The sequence below is a fragment of the Mobula hypostoma genome, chromosome 4 (genome assembly GCF_963921235.1).
Source record: "Mobula hypostoma chromosome 4, sMobHyp1.1, whole genome shotgun sequence".
NCBI classification, from domain to species: domain Eukaryota; kingdom Metazoa; phylum Chordata; class Chondrichthyes; order Myliobatiformes; family Myliobatidae; genus Mobula; species Mobula hypostoma.
Genome location: NC_086100.1, coordinates 131,604,406 through 131,619,892, shown reverse-complemented (window position 1 = coordinate 131,619,892; position 15,487 = coordinate 131,604,406). Strand labels below are relative to the sequence as shown.

Genomic DNA, 15,487 nt, shown 5'->3' with positions numbered 1-15,487 from the left:
CTATGGGTAACCCTAAGTAATTTCTAAAGTAAGTACATGTTTGGCACAGCATTGTGGGCTGAAGGGCCTGTATTGTGCTGTAGGTTTTCTATGTTTTGCTTCTTTGATTTTTAACTCATCCCCAGGACTCACCAATAACAGGTTTGACTTTTTGGCTTCTGCAAACAACAGTTGTGTCAGTGTTAAATTTATAGATCTGCACAGCCATACAGTGATGAGTGTAGAAAGAGTAAAGCAGTGGGTTAAACATGCATCCTTGAGTTGCGCCCCAGTGTTGATTGTCAGTGAGGAGAAGATGTCATTTCTGATCTTCATTATTGAGGACATCAAGGAGCCAGTTGCAGAGGAAGGTACAAATGCTCAGGTTTTGAGCTTGTTGATTAAAACTGAGGGGATGATAGTGTTGAATGCTGAGCTGTAATCAATAAACAGCAGCTTGACGCAGGCATTACTCCAAGGCTAATTGGAAAACCAATGAGATTGCATCCACTGTAGACCTATTGCGGTAGTAAAAATTTAGTTTTAAAAAAGGTCTTTCTTAGACAGGAGTTAATTCTAACCATGACCAACCTCTCAGAGCGCTTCATCACAGTAGATGTGAGTGCAACTGGGTGATAGTCATTGAGGCAGCTCACCCTGCTCTTCCTGGGTACCAGTATGATTGATCACCTTTTGACGTAGGTGGAAAACTTCAAATGTAGCAGTACGAAGTTGAAGCTGTCATTGAACACTCTTGCTGGTTTGTTGGCACAAGCTTTTAGTCCCCTGGTAGGTATACCATCAGGGCCTGATGCCATGCAAGATGTTCTGATGTTAGCCTTTGAGACAGGGTCGCCAGATGCTGCAGAGATTGCTCAAGTATAGCTTTATTCTCCTTTTCAAAGCATGCATAGAAGGCATTGAGTTCAGCGGGGTGTGAAGCATCACAACCATTTATGATGTTAGGTTACCCTTTTTAGAAGTAATGGCACACAAGTCCTTCCACAACTGACATTCACCCATCTGAATCTCTAACTTCACTTGTAATTGCTTTGTTTTTCTTGCAATAGGCTTCGATAGGTCTTACCTGGACATCTTGTAGAATTCTGGACCACCGTTTTTGAATGCCTCAGACCTAGCACTCAGAAGACTGTCAACCTCCATGGCTTCTGGTTTGGATATGTCTGGCTTGCTCTCAAAGGCGCATTCATCCACACAGGTCTTAATGAAATTGGTGATGACTGTGGCATAGTTCAAACCCAAAGATAAATCTCTGATTATGGTGCAGTCCACTGATTCAAAGTGATCCTGTAAACAGTCCTTCACCTCCCTTGACCTTACCTTCACAGGCCTCACCACCAGTGCTACAGTCCCTAGTCTCTGCCTATATGCCAGGAACAGAAGTACAGCCAGGTCATTAGACCTACTGGTGACAAATTCAAAAAAGAGATGTGAAGAATATTTTTTTACATAGAGTGGTGGGTGCCTGGCAGATATGATAGAAACATTTAACAGGCACATAAATATACAGACAATGGAGAGATATGAGCCATGTATAAGTAGAAGTGTTCAGTGTAATTAGACATCATTACCTTAATTATCTCAGCACAGCATCATGTAGTTCTTTCCTATCAACAACTACACAATTCTACATTAATGCAAGTTTTCCAGATTGAAGAAATGAGGTCAAATGATCTTTAGTCTTGCCCAATCTGTGATTTGTTTCACATAAATAAAATTGACTACTGTATAGAGGTTTAGCATACAGTAAAACAAATGACATAGTGAAAGCTCACAGACCTGAAGCATGAACTCTATTTCTCTTTCCAGTGCTGCTCCTCGCCCTGCTGAATCTCTCCAGCATCTTCCACTTTAATTCTGATAGCTAAGAGAGTTCTGGAAAAGGATCATGTGATGATTTAAAATGAAGTCAAAACAATTATCAGGAAAAACAAACCCTATGACCTTTTATTTCTGCAAAATACTTTGGATAATACTTTTATTCATCTTTAACCTGACCGCCGGAATACCCATAGGTGCTGATTTTCGTCTGACAGCAGGGCTCGCGTGCCGTGATGGAGGTGTGGGCACGTTGAAGAAGTCAATGTCAGCTGAGGGTTGGAGTTACTTCCAGATTTGCCAAATGAAACAAATAACACATATTGAGTAAGTCCACCCTAAATGTGAGCGAGTGTACTTACAGCGGCAGGACTGATGGATTGATGTCTGAAGTTGTATTTCTCATATTACCACCTGATTAGAGAAGATGGTAGGACACTATTTGATGGTGCACTGGTAGTAAGACAGGATTTAAAATTCAAATCCCCTTCAAAGGAATTTTAATTGATTGCAAGAAGATCAAATACACTGAAAAGAAACAAGAGTAGACTACTCACCCCCTCCAGTCTGATCTGCCTTTTAATCAGATTATGGCTGATCTGTATGTCTACTGCATTTACCTGCCTTGCTTCCATATGGATTGCTGGCAACTTTGAAAGTCTCAATTCACCTAATCGCAACAGTTTCTGGGGCGAGAGTGCCAGATTTCCATTACTCTTTATGTGAAGAATTGTTTCCTGGCACCATTCCCAAAAATCCCAGCTCTAACTTGGTTATGTTTCCCTTGTCCTGGACTCTCACACCAAAATAATTAGATTCTGTCTATCTACCCTATTAACTCCTTTATTCATCTTAGATAACTACATTCTCTAAGCTTTTCAGTCTTCTAGAGAGAAGTGGCCACTCGCCTCCTGTGGGGGTCTGAGGACTGCAATATCCATATTGCACTCCTTAGTGGCATATTCCCAGGAAGCCACCAAAGTATTGTGAGGCCAGCCTCGGGAAATTCACAATGTCAGTGCAAATTGAATGGAAACTGTGACGCAAGACCTAGGCAAGGATGTTTAGGACCGAAGTGCTGGATTACCCGAGACTAGAACTGAAGCACAATACAAGACTGAAACAAAGACAGAGTTTTAAACTAGACGCTAGATGAAAATCCAAAACTGAGCTGACTACTGAACCTCAGTGCACGCGCTCTTTAAATATTAAATCCTGATGTCAAAACATGGCCAACAATTAGCGGGGTGGCCTGAATCTAAAGAGGCCACACCAGCTATCTATGTTCCAGAGAGTTAGAGCATCTAAACCCCGAAAGCTGGTGTGGTTGGGTGCGTGTCGTAACATGACCCCCTCCCCTACAGATGACTCCTAACAGCCCTGGGTTCTCGGAGAGATGATGATTGTAGCCATGGATGAGAGCCAGACCTAAGATGTCCCTTTCAGGAATTCAGCACTGCACCTTGGGTCCGAATCCTTCCCATGGTGCAGACCTGTTCCCCAGTGACAAACCTGGGTGGCAGTAGGATGGATGGTGGTGAGGCTAAAGCATTTTAATTTGGAGATGTGAAAAATGGGATTGGTCCTCAGGGTCTTGGGCAGCTGCAAGGTGTAAGCCACTGGGTTTACTTTCTTGAGAATCTTAAACAGTCCCGTCCACTTGGGTGCCAACTTCCTCGATTCCATCCAGAGAGGCAAATCCTGAGTCGACAGCCAGACATGCTGCCTAGGCAGCAAAGATGATGCTGTCTTCTCTTGCAGTTAAGCTTTACTTCAGCCTTCTGTGTAGAGGCCAACAAAATCTCCCTTGTCCTAGTCCATTTCTCCTTGCAGCATCAGATGAGATCTTCAGCCCCAACCTTTGCCTCCCACTCAGGGAAGAGTGGAGGAGAATAACCCAAAGGGGCACTCAAAAAGGGACATCCCATGCCGAATGCTGTAAAGTGCTGTGTGCGACCTCTGCCCACACAAATAGTCTCACCTCTCGTTTGGTCTTTCTGAAGCCAGGCATCTTAGGGTTCATTCCAAATCCTGGTTCATCAGCACAATCTGGCCATTGCACTGTGGGTGAAGACTCACTGTGCCCCAATCAGCTTACAGAATGCACTCCAAAAGCATGACGCGAACTGCAGACTGTGATCTGACACAATGTCCGTTGGAAAGCCATGCACCCTGAATACCTGGTGCAAGACAAAGTCGGCCATCCAAGGCGATGAATTTGCAGGCCTTTGAAAAGCGATCCACAATTAGCATGATGATAGTTTTTCCCATGGAAGGAGGAAGGACCTTGACAAAGTCCATGGAGATGTGTGCCCATGGTCTGTCCAAAACAGGCAGAGTGTGAAAGAAACCTTGAGGTTGGATGCAGGGCTCCTTGTTCCGTGTGCACACCGCTCACATGCCTACACGTATTAACGGACCTCCCTCGCCATTCCAGACCACCAATATCTTCTCTTAATGAAATTGAGGACCCTGGCATTCCTGGGTGAGCAGTCATTCTCAATGTATGTCCCATTGAAGAACTTGAGCCGGATGGGACTAGGAACGAACAGCTCATCCGGAGGGTCGTTCTGAGGAATCTTCCCTTGTGCCTGGGCCTACTAAACAAGTGTGTCGATTCCCCAGTGGATTTACGCTATCATTTTGGCTTGAGACAAAACGGTAATAGGCTGCTTCCCTCACTTGGGTTCGTCACAGTAACGGGACAAGGCATCTGGCTCTTTGACCCCGGTCAAAAGGTCAGGATGAAATTAAAGTGGTTAATGGAAAGAAACCACGTGCCTACCTGGAATTCTGTCTCTTGGCCTTCTGAATATAAGCTAGGTTCTTGCGGTCCGTGGATACAATGAAAGGGTTCTTGGTCCCCTCAAGCAGTGACGCCATTCCTCCAGAGCCAACTTGACCGCGAGTAGCCCTCTATTTCTGTCATAGTTCACCTGTGCTGGGGTAGCTGCCTAGAGAAGAACGCACATGGGTGCAGTTTATTATCTGAATGTGTCTGTTGAGCCAACACAGCGCCCACTCCGATGTCTAAGGCATTCCACCTCCATGATGAAGAGAAGATCCGGGTTAGCTGAATCTGAAATGAGAGCTGTCGTGAACATCTGGTGAGCTCCGAGAAAGCAGCCTCCGCTTCGGTAGTCCAAACTAAAGGGCCCGTGGATCTCTTGGTTAGTGCTGTCAGCGGAGCTGCCACTAAACTGAGGTTTCTAATGAACTTTCAGTTAAAGTTGGTAAATGTCAGGAATTGTTAGACTTTTTTCACGCTGGATCATTGTGGTTAATCTCCAATTGCCTGCGTCTTACTAAGATCCATCTTGAAATGGCCGCTAAAGATGAAGCCCAGAATGAAATGGCAGTGAGGTGAACTTCGAACTTCTCCAGCTTGAAATAAAATCCATGATCAGAAAGCCTCTTTTGGATATCTCTGATGTGAGCAATTTCCTCCTCCATAGATTTCGAGAAAGTTAGGATGTTGTCCAAGTCAACAAAGGCATACTTGTGGAGAGCATCTGAAAGCGTGTCGTCTATAAAGGCCCGGAAAACTGCTGAAGTATTGGTGTGGCTGAAGGACGTGACCAGGTACTCATAGTATCCCGGTGTGTTGAATGCTGTCTTTCACTCATCGCCCTTCTCCATGCGATCAGATTGTAAGCACTCTGCAAGGCTGGCTTCAAGAATACTCTCGCCCCTTGGGGAATCTCCATCAGTTCATGAGTGGAAAAGGTAACAATGCTTGACCATTATGCAACTTAGTCCTCCATAATCAATGCGTGACCACAAGTTCCCACCCTTTTTCTTATGAAGAAGCCAGCGCCAGCTGGAAAGGTGGAAGGCCGAATGAACCCCAGGGCAAGAGCCTCCTTTATATACTCTCTCCAGGACTGAGACCGTGTATAATCAACCCCATGGAAGACAAGTACCAGGCAGTAGTTCTATAGCACAGTCATAGGGCCGGTGTGGTGTAAGAATCAAGGCCTTTCTCCTCCAAATCCTTGTAGACATAGGAGATTTCTACTGGCTTTGGTGCTGCAATTATCCCTGAACCTTCTTCCAAGGATAACATGAGACTCTGTAGGTAACGGGGCTGATTTGGAAGACCCCAGAGTCTCCTCCATAGGTTCACAAAAGTCTTTGGTGAAAACAGAGGCCAGATTACAGTTCAAATCCTTGTCTGTATCCTCAGACATTTGCAGCGAGGTGCAACAAATGGTCCTTGTACTCTGGGTCTAGACTCCAAGGGTCTCCATTTTGGAACCTTCCCCTTAGATGGCACCTGGCAACAGGAGCCCTTTGGCTTACCTGTTAGTGTTCCAGACTGCTTGGGCTCTTTCTTGCCTTACTCCTGAACTAGAGATCCTTTCTGTCTAGTTCCAGCGCACCCCTGACCGGACAGGATTGGGACTCGCACGGGCCTGTTGGCTGGAGCCAGTTTGTCTGCCCTTGAAGGCAGGACTGGGTTTCCTGAAGGCTCGAGGTTACCCTGAACAAAAGTCTGCCCCCTGGTCAGCAGCTGTTTTGGGAGAATCTTAGAGTTGGAACATCAAGCCAAAAACATACTTTCTTGCAACAACTGGACCATGCAACAATCCTCCCTCCTTTCAGTTCATGAAAGGGTTATGCTGTGACAACCAAGGGTGCCAGAGGACCAGTGGTATGTGAGGAGACTCAATGATATTGTAACTAATGCCCTCTGCATGATCCTCTATCTTTACCCTCAAGACCAATGTCTGCTAATGGATCGGGCTGGGCTCTAGCAGACAACCGTCCAGGACAGTTGTGAGCATGTGCTGACTCAACTCCTGCAGTGGTATGTTTAGCCTATGGGCAGTCCCTGAGTCCAGATTTCCAGCTGCCCATTCACCTCTCATCGGTTCTTACCCCAGGAGATCCCTGCCCTCAGTGTGACACCAAAATCCATGAGGTTGGGAGTCCACCATCAGAGTCCTCCAGACACAGGATGATCTTAACATTTCATCCGACACTGAAGCTTTGGACATTCGGCCCACAAGGTGACCTGCTTCCCCACAGTAATCTCGACTCCGACATCGGAATCCCTCGTCGGCGGAGATTGTTATGCGGCTAATTTGCATGGTCTCGACAGGATCCTGAGCAGGATTGGGGCTGGTCATTGTACAAGGTCGGTGCTTGGAACTACAATGCATTGAGGCCATGATCGGGCTAGCCCCCTTTGACCTCGTAAGGTAGTCCCTCTCTCGCTCCACCAGGAGACCATCTGAATCCAAGAAAATCTCCAGCCTTCGTTCCCAATGTGGAGCAGGCCAGGTCAGGGCTTTCCCAGTCAGGAGAGAGTTCATGAAGGCTACCTTTCTGCACTCCGTAGGACACCGCACCGGCTGGAGTTCAAACACGAATGAACATTGAGTAAGAAAACCACAGCAAGAGCCTGGGCCACTGCCAGATCTCTCCGGGGTCCGAAGATGGACTGGCTCCACAGAGCGACTGACCACCTCACCCAAGCGCCCCTGCGATAGCTGGCAAACGGTGACCTGGAGGTCATGTATCCCCAGGCCCTGACTTGAAATTTTTCTCATTGTGGCTGGCCACAGCTGATGAAAGGATCCAGTACCCTGCTTGGTCCATGTTGGCTCCATCATACTGTGATGAGAGACCTAGGCAGCTGCTGGAGTATCTGAGACTGGAATCGAGGCATGATACAAGACTGAAACAAAGACAGGACTCTAAACTAGACGCTAGATGAAAATCCAAAACTGAGCTGACTATTGAGCACTGAACCTCAGCTCAGGTGCTCTTTAAATATCAAATCCTGGCGCCAAAATATGGCTACCATGAGCAGGGTGGCCTGAATCTTTAAAGGAAATGCACCAGCCATCCATATTCCAGAGAGTTAGAGTGTCTAAACCCCAGAATCTGGCGTGGTTGAGTGCATGTCATAACAGAAACAGTGAATTTGACCTCATTCCAGAAAGATAATTTGGCTCAGTTCCAGAAAATGTTCTGAATCTATAAACTTTTAACCTATGGAAAGGTTATGGTCAAAATCAATTAATGGAAAAATCATTGTTTGATTTCTTTGACCCTCTATGTGAGCACACGTCCATGAGAGGGGGGAGGGGTGAAGTAAAGAGCTGGGACACTGATTGGTGAAAGAGATAAAAGGCTGAAGAAGGTGAATCTGATAGGAGAAGATAGAGGCCATGGAAGAAAGAGAATGGACAGGAACACCAGAGGGAGGTAATGAGATAATGTGAAAGAGGGAAATGGAAATGGGGAATGGTGAAGGAAGTGAGGGGGGTGGGGAGTCCATTACCAGAAGTTAAGGAGTTCAAAAAATCAATGTTCATGCCATGAAGTTGGAGGCTACCCAGACAAAATATAAGATGTTGCTTCTCCAACCTGAGTGTGGCCTCACCACAGCAGTAGACATGTCAGACCATGTCCTCCTCCTCTGCCACGTTCCTCTGAAACTTTGTTGAGCTGAGCAAGAAACTACATTCTATTTTGGCAGGATTTTGAACTGTGATTTAAAAGATCCAACGCTTGATAGTTTAAAATGTTGGTTTCACTTGAAGTTGAGCAACGTTTACTCTGTGAAATAGAGCAATTACCCATTTTGGGCACTTCATAATGTCTTCACTGATTTCACATTCCCAATTTGGGACCACTGGGTCAAGAAAACTGCACCATATCATGGTAGCTATTTCTCCCTGACTTGTACCTTCAAGCACAGTTCCTTGCTGAGCACAGAGAATGGATACAGTTACAAATCAGCATTAGCATGACATAATCATAGATCAAATGCACCATGACCAAATGGAGTCTAATGTTTTCTCTATTCTACCAAACAACATGTTATTTCCATAAGTACACTGGAACACTGATGAAAATTTTCCGCTTCTCATTGCTTCCATCAGAAAGGAGATGCAGAGGCCTGAAGGTACACACTCAGTAATTCACACACTCAACAGAGGGCACAGTTTTAAGGCGCTTGGAAGTAGGTACAGAGGAGACGTCAGGAGTAAGTTTTTTACACCGAGAGTGGTGGGTGAGTGCGCGGAATGGACTGCCGGCAACATTAGTGGAGGCGGATACAATAGGGTCTTTTAAGAGACTCCTGGACAGGTATATGGTCCTCAGAAAGACAGAGGGCTATGGGCAACCCTAGGTAATTTCTAAGGTAAGGACATGATCGACACAGCTTTGTGGGCAGAAGGGCCTGTATTGTGCTGGAGGTTTACTATGTGTCTATGTTTCTAATTCAGGAACAGCTTCTTCTCCTTCGCCATTCAATTAGTGAATGGCCGTTGAACCCATGAACACTACCTCACCACTTACTTAATTTCTATTTTTATTTGCAGTACTTATTTAATTTAAATACTTAATATATATATAGATTTACTTACTATAATCCGCAGTTTTTCTTCTCTTTTATTATGTATAGTGATAATGATTCTGATTCTGACATCATTCTGCATGGTATTGCCAATTTGGGGGCCCCATTATGCAGTACGTAAGCCCATGAACCAGGATCAAAATCAGTTTTATTAACATTGACGCACGCTGTGAAATTCATTGCTTTGTGGCACCGGTACAGTGCAAGATATAAACATTTCAATAAGTTATATATAAAAATAAATAAATGGTGGAAAAGAGGATTAGCAAGTTAGTGTTCATGATTCCATGGACTGTTGAGGAATCTAGCAGCAGAGGGGAAGAAGGTATTCTTAATGCAGGGAGCTTAAGTCTTCATGCTCAGTGCCTCCTCCCCAGTGGAAGTAACAAAAAGAGGCAATGTCCTGGATGATGGGAATTCTTAATAATGGATGCTACCTCCTTGAAGCACTGCCTCTTGAAGATGTCCTTGACGGTGATAGAGCTGACAAGTCTGCAATCTTCTGCATCCTCTTTTGATGCTGTACATTGGAGCCTCCATACCACTCAGAATTCTCTCCAACATAGACCTGAAGAAATTTTTAAGAGTCTTTGGTGGCTTATGAAATTTCAAACTTTGAGTGAAGTAGAACCACCAGCACAGCTTCTTGGTGATGGCATTAATGCGTTGGGTGCCGCAGTAGCGCAACGGTTGGCGTGACATTTTTACAGCTCAGGGTGTTCTGGAGTTCGGAGTTCAATTCCACTGCCGTTCTGTAAGGAGACTCTGTACGTCCTCCCCGTGGAATGCGAGGGTTTTCTCTGGGTCCTCCGGTTTCCCCCTACAGTCCAAGGGCATTCTGAGCAGGTTAATTGGTCACGGTAAATTGTCACGTGATTAGATTAGGTTTAATCGGGTTTGTCGGGGTTTGCTCAGGCAGCATAACTCGAAAGGCTGGAAGGGCCTACTCCACACAGTATCACTAAATAAATTAATTAATTGACTAACTAACTAAGTAATAAATAAAGATTCTCCAAGATGTTGACACCCTGGAACTTGCAGCTTCTCCTGTTTTCATCACTGACCTCCTCAGTGAGGACTGGTGCATATTTTCCCAACTTCCCCTTCCTGAAGTCACAGTAAATTCCTTAGTCTTGCTGTCTTTGTGTGTAAGATTGTTGCTCAAAATGAAAGTAAAATTTACTATCAGAGGCCACATATAAACTTGAGATTCTTTTTTCTCTGGGCCAGACTTAGCAAATCTATAGACCTGTAACTGTAAACTGTCAATATCAGAAGATTTTATCTGTAAACAAACTGCAAATGCAGATACCAATTAATAAATAAATGTAAATACCAATAAGTAACAAGCATGAAATAACAAAATAAGAGTCCTTAAATGAGTGTAGTTATCCCCTTTTGTTCAAGAGCCTGATGGTTGAGTGGTAGTAACTGTTCTTGAACCTGATGTTGCAAGTCCTGAAGCAGTTGTACCTTCTTCTTCCTGATTGCAGCAGCCGGAAAAGAGCATGGCCTGGATGGTGAGGATCTTTGATGATGGATGCTGCTTTTCTATGACAATGTTTCGTGTAGGACTGCTCAGTGGTTGGGAGGGTTTTAACTGTGATGTACTAGGCCCAGTCCATTATCTTTTGTAGGATTTTCTGCTCAAAGGAATTGTTGCTCCGATTTCAGGCCGTAATACAGCCAGTCAGCACACTTTCCACCACACAACTACAGGAGTTTGCAAAGGTTTTCGTTGACATGCTGAACCTCCGCAGGTTCCTGAGGAAGTAGAGGCACTGTGTGCTTTCTTTGCAATAACATTTATATGATGGGTCCAGGACACGGCCTCTGAGATAGTGACAGTCACTAAAATTTACTGACCCTCTCCACTTCTGATCCTCTGATGATTATTGGCTAATGGACCTTTGGTTTTCTCTCCTGAAGTCTACAATCAGCTCCTTGGTCTTGTTCACATTAAGTGAGAGGTTGTTGTTATTACACCACTCAGCCAAGTTTTCAATCTCTCTCCTGTATGCTGATTCATCACCCCCTTTGATACAGCCCACAACAGTGTTGGCATCAGCAAACTTAATACGGTGTTGGAGCTTTACTTAACAACACAGTCACAGGTGTAAAGTGAGTAGCGCGGAGTATAATTCCCTGTGCTGCTCCGATGCTGATGGAGATTGTGGAGGAGATGCTTTTGCCAATCCAAACTGATTGGGGTCTACAAGTGAGGAAATCCAGGATCCAATTGCACAAGGGGTATTGAGGCCCAGGTCTTGGTGTATATTGATTAGTTTTGAGGATTTGATGGTGTTAAATGCCAAGCTATAATCGATAAACAGCATCTTGATGTATGCATCTTTGCTATCCAGATGTTGCAGGGTTGTGTGAAGAGCCAATGAGATAGCATCTACTGTAAACACGAGGAATTCTGCAGATGCTGGAAATTCAAGCAACACACATCAAAGTTGCTGGTGAATGCAGCAGGCCAGGCAGCATCTCTAGGAAGAGGTACAGTCGACGTTTCTCCAATGAAGGGGTATAGTGATACCCCTTGCCCATCCCCTGGGTTCCCCCCCCCCACTTTTTCTTCCTCCCTGGGTCTCCTGTCCCATGATCCTCTCATATCCCTTTTGCCAATCAACTGTCCAGCTCTTGGCTCCATCCCTCCCCCTCCTGTCTTCTCCTATCATTTTGGATCTCCCCCTCCCCCTCCCCCTCCCACGTTCAAATCTCTTACCAGCTCTTCTTTGAGTTAGTCCTGACGAATGGTCTCAGCCCGAAACGTCGACTGTACCTCTTCCTAGAGATGCTGTCTGGCCTGCTGCGTTCACCAGCAACTTTGAAGCATCTACTGTAGATCTGTGCTTCGGTAGGCAAATTGGAGTGGATCCAAGTCACCATTGAGACAGGAGCTGACATACTTCGACACCAGCCTCTCAAACCACTTCATCACTGTGGATGTAAGTGTCACTGGGCAATAGTCGTTCAGACAGGTTACCAGTCAGTGTTCAGCAAACACTCAACAGCCAATCTATCGCACTTCTGTAAGCCTCCGCATTGCCATCTGGGATTCTGCCAACAACAGTGTTGAGCTGTTTGAGCTGTGCCAAGCCACACAATCGTGAGTGCAGAGAGAACACAGCAGTGGGCTGAGCATGCAATCTTCGAGGTGCACCAGTATTTTTATAATCCCATGAGTAGGACATATTACTACCGATCTGCACAATTGTCAGTCCCCCAATCATTATCATCATCATCATCATCAGGTGCCATGCCCAGTTTGAGCTTTGACTGCCATGGACCACACACTCCTGTTTCGGGTCAAGTGGATCAATTCATTGGTATTCATTTCCAGTTCTCTGGCTGCTGTCTCCATCATCATTTGTCTTTGTCTTCCTCTTGCTTTCTTCCCTTCAGTCTTTCCCATAATTACCGTGCATTCTAACTCCTCTTTCCCAATCACATGTCCAAATATTTATGTTGCCTTTTCATGATCTCATACATTATTTCTCCTTTTGTATTTGCTCTGTTCATGACATCCTTGTTAGATATTCGTTTCATCCATGATATTCTTTGCATCCTCCTCAAAAACCACATCTCTGCTACTACAATTCGTTTCCTCATGTTACTAGATATTGTCCAACATTCTGAGCCATATAACATTGCTGGCTAAATGTAACATTTCAGTACTCTGAGGCAGGTTGTCGTGCCTAGTTTAGTGTTGGTCAGTATACTCTTCATTCTCGTAAAGGTGTCTTTTGCCATCCCTATTCTTCTTTTGATGTCCATGTCACATCTTCCATCTGATGTCACCCAGCTTCCTAAGTAGCAAAAGTTCTGTACTTGTTTTATGTCTTCCCCGTTTATTCTCAGCCTGCAGATAGGATTCTCCTTCTTTTTGGATATCACCATACATTCTGTCTTTTTGCGATTGATAGATAGACCCATTTTTGCACTTTCTTCAACAATTATATCAATTAAATTTTGTAGTTCTTCCTCTGTACTTGCAATTAACACAGTGTCATCCGCATATCTGAAATTATTGATGTTTTCACTGCCAACCTTGATACCCAAGATGTCTCTTATTTTTTATAATATTGTTTCACTGTACACATTAAATAAATCAGGGGAGAAAACACACCTTTGTCTAACGCCTCTCTTGATTTTCGTAAACTGACTCACTTCTCCATCTATTCTTACAGCGGCAGTTTGTTCCCAGTACAGATTTCTGATTTGGCAGAGGTCTTTCGAATCTAGATCTAGAGTTTTCTGTAATATTTCAAATAGCTTATTGTGTTTCACTTTATCAAATGCTTTTGTGTAGTCAATAAAACAAACAAACAAATCTTTTTCCACTTGAATAGCTCGTTCTGATCGTATCCTTAACATCAATATTGTGTTTCTTGTACCTTTGTCTTTCACAAAACTACATTGTTCTTTACCTACTTCAGCTTGTATCTTACTTTTAGCTCTTGTCATCAAAATTCTTAGAAGTATCTTGGTGATATGACTCATTAAACTTGATGAATTAGTAATAGAACAAGTCTACCCTTGAAGATTACAGAATTGAAAAACGTACTGATTTAATCAATGACATTTATGAGACTGGAATAATACCAGAAGAGATGAAGAAAATCAGTATTTATCACTCTTCCTAAGAAACCCGGAGCAATTACATAGGACCGTAAGTTTAATGAGTTATATCACCAGTCCTCCAATATGGAAGTCAATAATCCAGTTGCAGAGGAACGTGTAGAGCTCTAGAGGCTTGTTGATTAGCACTGAAGGGATGATGATATTGAATGCTGAGCTGCAATTGATAAATAACAGCCTGACGTAATTATTCATGTTGTGTAGATGCTCCGAAGCCAAACGGAAGGCGGGTGAAATTGTGTCTGCTGTAGACCTATTGTAGCAAATTGTAGCAGGTCCACATCCTTGCTCAGGCAAGAGTTAATTCTGGCCATCGCCAACGTCCCGAAGCACTTTGTCACAGTGGATGTGACAAATTCGGGTGCTGTTCTGTAAGGAGACTCGATTGACTCAGTTGATAGTTGTTGAAGCAGGTCACTTTGCTCTTCCCTGCCACCTCTCTGATTGCTGCCCTTTTGAAACAAGTAGGAACCTCCAACTGCAGCACTGAGAGGTTGAAGATGCTCTTGAGCATCTGAACGAATTAGTTGACAGACATTTTCAGCCAGATACAATATGAACCAGATTTATACTATCCAAGCTCTTCTCACACCAGTCCTTTAAAGCAGCACTGACACGAAAAGCTATGATACAGCTTGGTTACAGGCACTTCCAGCCCATTGAGCCTAACTGCTCAGTTACATCCATAAGACCCATTAACTTACTAACCTGTACATCATTAGAATGTGGGAGAAAAGCAGAGCATCCGGGAAAACTCACACAGTCATGGGGAGAGCTTGCAGACACCAGTGGAATTAAACCTGGGTTACTAGTACTGTAATATTGTTACAACTAACCGCCATACTGCCATGCCATTCCCACATTATCTTTTGATCTCAAGGACGAAAGAGCAATATAATCAATTCTTCCAATCATTATACAGTGATTGATAATGTATTGCTTAATGAGAATTGTGATCTGTGCTAAAGTGTCATCTGTATTCTCATCCGAGGACATCAAGGATCTCCCAGATGTCATTGTTTGTCCTGAAGAGCTTCACAGTGCCTTTGTGTGGCAGAGAACAGAATTATAATTGGGTCAGGACAAGGTTGCAAAGAAGTCAAAGGGCATCAAGTGGTTTCCATTTTTGTCTGCACAATAGCTGTCAGCTGAACTAGTAGGAGTAGTAATCATTATGAACTATTTTAGTTATTATGCGTGATAGATCGCAGATTGCCCTTCAGAGGGTTACAGTTTTCCAATCTGAGAAACAACCCTCCACTATTGCCCTCTGTCTCTGATCACCAAGCCTAGATGCAATCAGTCACCCCAGTGCGTGGGCAGATGGAGCAGAATGTCAATGACTAGGTGAAGATGGAGATGTAGGCAAGTAAGGTCAAGCAACAATTTGTTTGTTGCTGTGTGTGTGTGTGTGTGTGTGTGTGTGTGTGTGTACACGTGTGTGTATGTGTGCGCATGTGTGTGTGTGTGTGCATATACATATGTTGTTTGCATGAAACAGTACAATTCAGGTCTAGGGCTTACACTGACATATCTAATAAAAGCATAAAATGTCTTCCAGCATTTTCCAAAATTTATAGCAGCCTAATCCATAGCTCCTCCTGCCAGGCTCTTCCAATGGTATACGTAGTTAGTTTCCTGCTCCAC

General features: G+C 44.2%; 1 long non-coding RNA gene across 1 annotated transcript in view; it reads left to right on the top strand.

Annotated features, from left to right (window-relative positions):
* The window catches only part of LOC134344932 (uncharacterized), a 61,464-nt gene that overhangs the window by 17,085 nt on the left and 28,892 nt on the right, over positions 1–15,487 (top strand). The gene's annotated exons all lie outside the window — the stretch shown is intronic.